Source organism: Phalaenopsis equestris, unplaced genomic scaffold (genome assembly GCF_001263595.1).
Source record: "Phalaenopsis equestris unplaced genomic scaffold, ASM126359v1 Scaffold203579, whole genome shotgun sequence".
Lineage (NCBI taxonomy): Eukaryota > Viridiplantae > Streptophyta > Magnoliopsida > Asparagales > Orchidaceae > Phalaenopsis > Phalaenopsis equestris.
The window spans coordinates 425,575-433,509 of NW_018223193.1; the positions used below are offsets into that span (position 1 = coordinate 425,575).

The 7,935-nt window shown below is 32.4% G+C and overlaps 1 long non-coding RNA gene across 1 annotated transcript; it reads right to left on the reverse strand.

Annotated features, from left to right (window-relative positions):
• Positions 1–4,664: 4,664 nt before the first annotated feature.
• On the reverse strand, positions 4,665–5,046 carry LOC110036189. The gene is made up of 3 exons (XR_002295215.1): positions 5,021–5,046; positions 4,854–4,953; positions 4,665–4,745 (listed from the first exon to the last, which is right to left on the reverse strand). It is a non-coding gene; the product is annotated as an uncharacterized LOC110036189 (long non-coding RNA).
• Between the last annotated feature and the right edge of the window lie 2,889 nt (positions 5,047–7,935).

A 7,935-nucleotide genomic window follows, 5' to 3' on the forward strand; every position in this document is an offset into this window, starting at 1 on the left:
ACCACTCATTAATATATTTTTCACCTTGGAAATGTTCATTAATTTCTTTTTCAAAACAGAGTAGTTTTTCTAACTCAAGCCTGGACAAATGACCAGCAATTTAATTTTCAGTCCCCTTTAAATCTACTATTTAAAAATCAAATTCTTGCAAAAGAAGAATCCATCTTATAAGTCTAGGTTTAACATCCTTCTTTTTCATTAAGTATTTAATAACAGAATGATCTGTATGCACTACACAATGAGTTTCAATTTAATATGATCTAAATTTATCAAAAGCATTTATTATTGCTAATAACTCTTTTTCAGTTGATGTATAATTGACTTGAGTTTCATTAAGAGTTTTACTAGCATAGTAAATTACTTTGAAAATTTTATCATATCTTTGTCCTAAAATAGCTCCTATAGCATAATCACTAGCATCACACATTAATACAAAAGGTTTTTCCTAGTTTGGTGAAACTATAATTGGTACAGCGATTAATTTTTCTTTTAATAAATTATAAGTTTTTAGGCATTCCTCATCAAAATTGAAAATTGCATCTTTCTCCAGTAAATGACATAAAGGCTTAGCAATCTTTGGAAAGACTTTAATATATCTTCTGTAGAATCCAACAAGTCCTAAAAAACTCATAATTTTCCTTACAGTTGTTGGATAAAGTAATTTGCGATCACTTGAATTTTAGTAGAATCTACTTTCATATCATTTTTTGATATTTGATGACCTAATACAGCTCCTCTTGCTACCATAAATTGGCATTTTCCCAATTAAGGACAAAATTTATTTCTTCACAGAGCTTAAGAAATTTAAATAAATGTTCTAAACATGAGTCAAATGAAGTTCCAAACACTAAAAAAATTATCCATGAATACTTCAAACCCTTTTTTAATTAAATCACAAAAAGTTACCATCATACATATTTGAAATGTAGTAGGGGAATTACATAAACCCAAGAACATCCTTCTAAAAACAAAAGTACCATAAGGACTGCTAAAAGTTATTTTCTCTTGATCCTTAGGAGATATTTGTATTTGGTGATAACGAGTATATCTATCCAGAAAATAAAAGTATTTATGCCCAGCTAGTCTATCCAACATTTGATCTAGAAAGAGTAATGGAAAATGATCTTTCCTAGTGGCAAGATTTAATTTTTTATAATCAATGCATATTCGCCACCCTGTAACTTTTCTAGTAAGTATTAATTCATTATGTTCATTCACAGATACAGTTACTTCTCCTTTTTTAGGAACGCAGTTAATTAGACTAACACATGCATTATTGGAAATAGGGCAGATAATTCTATAATCTAACCACTTTAAAATTTCTTTCTTAACAACTTCTTTCATAACAAGATTTAGTCTCCTTTGAGGATCAGCACTAGGTTTGCAGTTCTCTTCCATATGAATTTTCTGTATACAAATTGAAGCATTGATTCCTTTAAGATCAGTAATTGTCCATCCAAAGGCTTTCTTAAAATTTTTCAAAATTTTCATCAACCTTTCTTCCTTTTCCATCGTTAATTTTAAGGAAATCATAATTGGTAAAATAGAGGAATCTCCTAAAAAGGCATATTTTAAATGTTCAGGAAGTAGCTTCAACTCAAGTTCTGGAGGTTTTTCAATTGATGGACAAAATGATTTATCATTGTTTATCGTATCCAAAATTTCAAAATTTTCTCGAACATAGTTTGAATCTTCCTTAAAAATTTCTTCACATCCATCTAATTCCTCTTCTTGCTTGTGTTCCAAATTTTTTTTCTTCAGATTTTTCTTCATAAGTTGTTTTGAAATGCAATTCACTTAGATATCTTATAACATCCATCCTATAACATTCATCATCTTTACCTTTTGGAGGATATTTCATTGATCTGAGGATATTACCTTTTGGAGGATATTTCATTGATCTTGAACTATTGAAAGTAACAGTTTGATCGTTGACGTACATTGTTAATTCCCCTTTCTGCACATCTATCATTGCTCTTCCTGTGGCTAGGAAAGGTCTCCATAAAATGATATGTATCTCCTTACCTTCCTCCATATCTAGCACAATGAAATCAACAGGAAAGATAAATTGATCCATTTTCAGTAGGACATCTTCTATAACTCCTTTAGGATATGTTATCAAACGATCTACTAACTGCAGAGCTAAAGTACTAGGGGTTATTTCTCCTAATCCCAATCTTTTGAATATTGATAATGAAATAAGGTTAATTCTTACACCTAAATTACATAAAGCTTTCCCATAAAATCTGTCTCCTATTGCACATGGAATTGTAAAGCTACCTGGATCTTTAAGCTTTTCAGGATGCTTTTCTGAATTATAGCACTGCACTCCTCACTAAGTTCAATAGTCTCATTATCTTTGAACTTTCTTTTTCTCTTGAGAATATCCTTCATAAACTTTACATAGTTTGGGATTTGTTCTAAGGCTTCAGCAAATGTAATATTAATTGTAAGCTTATTAAATATTTCCAGAAATTTTGAAATTTGCTTATCTAACTTCTGCTGACCAAGTCCTTGAGGAAATGGAGGTGGTGGTTTATCCAAATCAATTTTTAGTGGAGAAATAGGTCTTTCAGAATCTTTTGGAGCGTCCTCTTTTGATTCTTCAATTTCTTCTCTCTCTACTTCAATTTCTTTTTGAACTTTACCTTCCAACTCTCTTCTGCTTCTAAGTTAAACATCTTTTACCGCTCTTTATTCTGGTCTTTTGGATTTGATTCAATATTACTAGGAAGTATTCCTTGGGATCTATGACTTAATGTATTTGCTATTTGCCCAAGTTGGCTCTCAATATTTCTAATTGTGGCTCTTTGACTTAGTAATTGATATTCCAATTGTAACACCACTTCTTCTATATACTAATTCTTCTCCTTAAATTGTGTATTACTGTTGAAACCTGGAAGATAAGAAGTTCTATAATTATTATTCCCTTGATTGTTCTAGTTTCCCAATGTGTTTACTTGGTTGTTCCCCCATTGCTGATTATTACCACCCAAATTGTTGTTCTAGTTAAAGTTGAGATGGTTTTTCCAACTTGGGTTATAATAATTTAAATATGGGTTATTCTACTTATTATTTATGACATTCAAAGTTTCTAATGATGCTTAAAAATCTACCATTTCCTAATGAATTCTCTTCAATCCTAATGAATTCTCTTCAATCATGGAAATTGGTTGAGAAAAATTCATTCCAAATTGGTCTAACTTCCTTGAAATTGCAGAAACATGGTTTGCTAACATATTAAATGCATCTGATTCTTGAATATTGTCTACTTTCTTAGGATTCACCCTCTTAAAAGGCCATTGAAAAATATTGGTAGCCATTTCTTCAATTAAAGCATAAGCGTCATGAAATGGTTTTGACATCAATGAACCACCAGCAGTGTCGATAATTGATCTAAGAGATCCAACTAGTCCATTATAAAAAGTTTGAATTATTAACCAATCTGGTATAGCATGGTGTGGACACTTTCTTAGGAGTTCTTCAAATCTTTTCCATGCTTCATAAATAGATTCCCCTTCAAATTAATTCAAAGATGTAATATCATTTTTAAGCTTCGCAGTTTTTGATGGTGGAGAATATTTAGCAAGGAATTTTTGTGCTAAATCACCCCAAATTCTAATAGATCCAGGTGCTAACGAATTCAACCACATCTTAGCTTTATCATTTAGTGAGAAAGGAAAAAATCTAAGTCTTATGACATCATCTGATACACCATCGTATTTAAATGTAGCGCATAATTCTAGAAAATTGGCAAAATGTAAATTTCGATCTTCAGTTGTTGATCCCCCAAACTGATTATTTGATACCATTTGGATAATAGCAGGTTTAAGCTTAAATGAATTAGCCATTACAGTAGGTTTTTTAATACTACAATGAAGTTCATCTACAATGGGTTGACATAATCTCTTAAAGGTCTAAATTCTTGATGAATTTGAGCATTTTGATCATTTTTGTTTGCCATTTATGTATTTTTTTTTTTGGATTTTTCAAAATTTTTAATTTTTTATTTTTTTTATTTTTTAACATCGGTTTTTTTTATTTTTCAAACAGTTCTCTCTAATTCAAAATCGAAGGGCACTAGTCCTTCAGAACCTGAACTACGCATACACTAACATAAAATAAAATAAAACTAAACACACACAAAATAAAATACAATAACTTAAAGTTTAAATAAGACTTTATAAAAGTAGAAATTTGCTTTTAAATTAATAGATTCTTTACAATTTTCACTTCACATCGCCGACAATGGCGCCAAAATTTGATCCCAAAACTGCTTATATGCAACAATATAACAATAAATATGATTATATTTTTCGATTATATTTTCTTATTTAGCAACAACACCAAAAACTTGATCTTGAAGAAAAATAAGAATTTAACCTTTTACTTATATATATTGGGATAGTGCGCAAGTATACGTATCATTATCAAGTAATATAAGATTTTTTAATTAAGACCTGAATAGCGAACCCACAGGGAAGATATGCAATACACACTTTTTTAGAAAACTTTCTATTTTTATAAAGATAATTATTTAAACTAAAGACGTTTTTACAGTAAAGAAAGTTTAAATATTTTTTGGTGCTTTAAACAAGGACTCTGAAAGCTTTTTTTTCATTTTTTCCCAATAAAAAAAAAATCTCTCTCATTATCGCACTACCATATCTGATGTGCTTGAAATCCTTCTGGTCCTCCTCAGATTGGTCATCATAGTCTTGAGGATATTCAACACGGGAATTAACCTGACAAAAATAATACGATATTGTGGTAAGCCGCAAAATATCACATTTTTATGATTGATTATGTAAATTACTAGATCAAAGACATTAAAAAGAAAATAAAATACTCACCAAGGTCACCAACATTTGAAATGGTAAATGAAAAATGTGTAGCCTCTTCTTCCTCTCATCGTCAATTAAAACATCAGATTCATATGATGAATATGACTCCCTGAGATGCATATAATTTAACATGAATTGTTTATGAGCACAAAGTAGTTAGCGGATGTGAGAGTGACCTTCGAGTTAACTGCAACTGCAAATGGTGATTCCTTCCAATTGTTGACTGAGATAATACTAGCTCGGTTCTTACATGTTCTCACATTAAATTTTATCATCTGGTTTGGCCAAATCAAGAAGTAAATGAAGTACATGGATTTAAATCATCACAACTTCTTACAACATTAAAGATCAATACTCTCCAAAACTTCCATCCAACACTTAATTACTTATCATTTTAAGAAGAAAGATAAAGAAAACTACTCAGATTCCAGTGAGAAAACGAAACCACACTTTAGTTTAAAATTAGAAATCATTGCCAAACCAACACAAACCAACAACAAGTCTCAATAACAAGTCTCAATTAAAACCAAAAGTAGTCTAAAACAAACGATAAAAACTTATCTCAAGTCCTCCACCAAACTTGTGAAGTTTCTTTGAATCTTTTTTTTTTCACAACATTCTCAATATAAAATTAAAATAAAAAGGATAAATATGTGGTGCCTGAAAATCTCTTCAACTAGCTCCCCAATTTTAGAACTTTCAAAACTTTTTCAGTACTTTTAGGACCCCTTTGAAAGTCCAGGACTCTTTTCAATGTCTCAATCTTTCTTCTTTTATAATTCTCAAAAAGGTGCCTCGGTGTCTCTTTTAAATGTGTCTTGATTAGTTGTATTTCCCCCGAGAGATGCATCCTTTCGCAATATTTTAATCGATGGTGGTTGTAACCACCTATTAAGCCAATAGGTGCCTAAAAAACCTCTTCAAAATTTACAAAAAACTGAATTTACTCATCCAATAACTACCACTGGCGCTTAAGCGCGGGGCCTCAGGCACTTAGGCGCAGCCTTCTCTGTTTAACTGGCGCTTAAGCGCCGGATCTGGTGCTGAGGCACCAAAACACGTTAGACCAATTTTTTATCTATTTGCTCCAAATTTGATCATTTTTCATTTCTTTAAGCATTTTTCTTTCTTTAAGCATTTTTCACCTTTTAAGCATTTTTCACCTTTTTATCTGTACCTGAAAGAAAAACACAAAAATATCTTCCATTAAAGAGCAATATCTCAAAAATAGGTACAAAAATGTGTCTAAAAATACTATATATTTTAGGCGTATCAATAAGCCAAGTGAGATATGGCCAAATTTTATTTATGGTGGTACCTTGAGTATGAGCTAGTATTTATCTCTTGATCCAGCATTCTAGAGAAATAGTCCATAACTAAGATGAACATAGTAGGAGAAAGGGGGTACCCATGTTGCAGTCTTTTAGAAGCAGTGAAGGTGCCCCAAGAATGCCCATTAATTAGGATTGAATGATTCTTATTATTTAGCCACCTAGATATCATTTTACAGAACTCTATAGAGAAATCCCTGGCAGCAAGCACCTCCAGAATGAAGTCCCAGGAAATGGTGTCATAAGATTTTCTAATGTCCAATTTGTATATGAGATTTCCACCTCTGCAGGTTTTTTCCAAGTCCAATATAAGCTCCTGTGCTAGTAGAACACTATCTGCTATGGATCTTCCCTTGATGAAAGCAGTTTGGTTTGGGCCAATAATCTTATCAAGGTGTGGTTGAAGTCTATCCACCAGTACCTTGCAAATGATTTTTTGGATTATGGAAATAAGGCTAATAGGTCTAAACTGATTCCAATTTCTACTATCAGCTTGTTTAGGGATCAAAACCATGCAGGAAGTAGTAAAATACTGTGGAAGGTTAGCACCTTGAAAGAAACTTTGTATGCCCTTGATCAAATAAGTTTTAATGATTCCTCAAGATTTTTTGTAGAAGTTTGCAGTAAAACCTTCAGGGCCAGCAATTTTAGAGTTGTCAACAGATTGAATTGCATCCCAAATTTCCCACTCAGTTGGAGCATCATTCAAGAAGAGGCTATTGGTCAAATGGTGCTCATTGCTGAACAACATAGGGTCAATTTGTGGTCTATCTACCGAAGTTTGTGACAGTAATTTGGTGAAAAATTGAACAGCATAAGCAAAAATAGTCTGGTTATCATGAATCCACTGACCAGTTGAGTTATGTATGCCATGAATGGTGTTGCATTTTCTTTTGTATTTGACAAAAGCGTGGAAAAACTTAGTGTTCCTATCATCATCTTTAAACTTATTAATAACAACTTTTTGATTCAGAAAGCTATCTTGACAATCAATTATAGTTAGAAGTCTTTCTTGTGCCTCAATTAAAGAAGTTTCAAGCTCCTCATTTTTTTCAAGCTCCTCATTTTCTATCCTCATTTTCTAGAACAACCACCTCAAGTTTCTTCACCTCTTTTTTAGCAGCTTCCACAACAAGGTGAACATCCCCAAAGGTTTGCCAACCCCAAGCTCTGAGAGGTTTGCTAATCTTAATATAGAGAAACCAAAGTTTGGCCCAAGGGTCCTCCTGGATCACCCCACACCAGTGAGTAGCCACACATTCCAGAAAAGATGGATGAGAAGACCACATGTTGATATATCTGAAAAGGGGGGGTGCATGGGGTAGAGGAGGTGGGGCAACAATTGTAATTAGAAGAGGTCTATGATCAAATCCTACCAAGCTCAGATGTGTCACATAAGTATGAAGGAATTTTTGGATCCATAGATCATTCTCCAAGAATCTGTCCAATCTTTCCTAGATCTTGCCCCTCTTCCAAGTGAATTTGTTGCCAATGAAGCCCAAATTAAAGAGTCCAGCTAGTTGGATATTATCATAGACTTGGTTCATTTTAGATAAATTAGATGGACTACCACCACTTTATCAGATGAGATAGCTATGAAGTTAAAATCAACACCTACCAGCTAGCTGTTAGCCTTGTTTGCACTTATACTCCTAAGTTCAGACCACAACTCCAGTCTGGCTGACTTGTTGCAGCCTGCATGCATAAAAGTTGCAAAACCAATGTGACCATTCATATGAAATGATAAATGTACAAATTGA